The sequence below is a fragment of the Argopecten irradians genome, chromosome 7, assembly GCF_041381155.1.
Source record: "Argopecten irradians isolate NY chromosome 7, Ai_NY, whole genome shotgun sequence".
NCBI lineage: Eukaryota > Metazoa > Mollusca > Bivalvia > Pectinida > Pectinidae > Argopecten > Argopecten irradians.
This window is the reverse complement of record NC_091140.1, coordinates 43,568,635-43,569,807: the sequence shown is the minus strand read 5'-3', so window position 1 is coordinate 43,569,807 and position 1,173 is coordinate 43,568,635.

Sequence of the window (1,173 nt, the reverse complement as noted above, 5' to 3'; positions counted from 1 at the left end):
ACTGTTTCTCTGTCAACGACTTTCTCGAGGTAGTGACAAGTATAACGAAACAATAAGGAATGGTACGGAGACTAATGGGTTTCATTCCAACCCTAATGAAATCGTAGATTGGTCAACACACATTTCTCTTTTTATAAAATTAACATAAAGAACAGCAAATAATGAGCATTCAATGTGGCAGATCAAAATTAAATTAGCAACCTTTATATGTATGTTAACCAAAGGAAAAGAAGAATTTTTAAAAGTACATGTAATTGTACTTCTTATATGTCTAATATACGCTGAAGTATCACGGTTGAAACATCTAGGAATTGTGCGCAGTAATTGATATAGTAAAAATGTGTCATGCATCAATATCATTCATTTAAGTGTATCGATTTTGCTGTAAGAATCGTTTTGCTCAGAACTGGATAAGTCGTTTTCAATTGATTTTGAAGCGACAGACATAACTCTTTGTTCAAAACCTAGTTTTTTATCTTCCATAAATGACTGATCTCGTAAACTGGTAGCTTTACTTCATACAGTCAGGCATCCTCGATACTCCAGGGGTTCCGATCACTTATGATCTCTACACCCCTGGACTATCTCATAGCAAAACTGGAGGCAACAGAACAGAACTGCTAATTTAGTCCTTTGATGTACATCAAAAGAGCCGTATAACGGTACGCTGTGGTTGACTGTGTGGCTTTGAAGTTGGACGTCACTCTCTTTAAAGTCTTCAAAGAAAATTTTTGCTGGCCTGTGATTGGTCAAATGTTTTCCGCCGAACTGCCTTCAATTTTACAATGAGATAGTCCAGGGGTGTAGAGATCGTAAGTGATCGGAACCCCTGGAATATCGAGGATGACAGTAAGGAGTTTCAGTAACAATTCTATATCTTTTCTTATACTGGCAACTACATATGGGTTAAATCATCTTACAACGTCGCATATGTTATACAAAGGAAAGAAGGTGCTTTTCCTCTGCTTCCCCTTCTTTCCATTACTCTTAACTGTACATGTCAAAATACATGAACACGGCCATCTCATCGCCCAATCAGTTCCAAAATGCAATTTGACTTGGCACCATAGAGGAATCCCATCAGTACTTTATGAGAAATAGGATAACAAACTTCTATTGTCAGATTCCAAGATGGCTGCCTGTTGGTCATCTTGTTATCCATTAAGTCCCAAA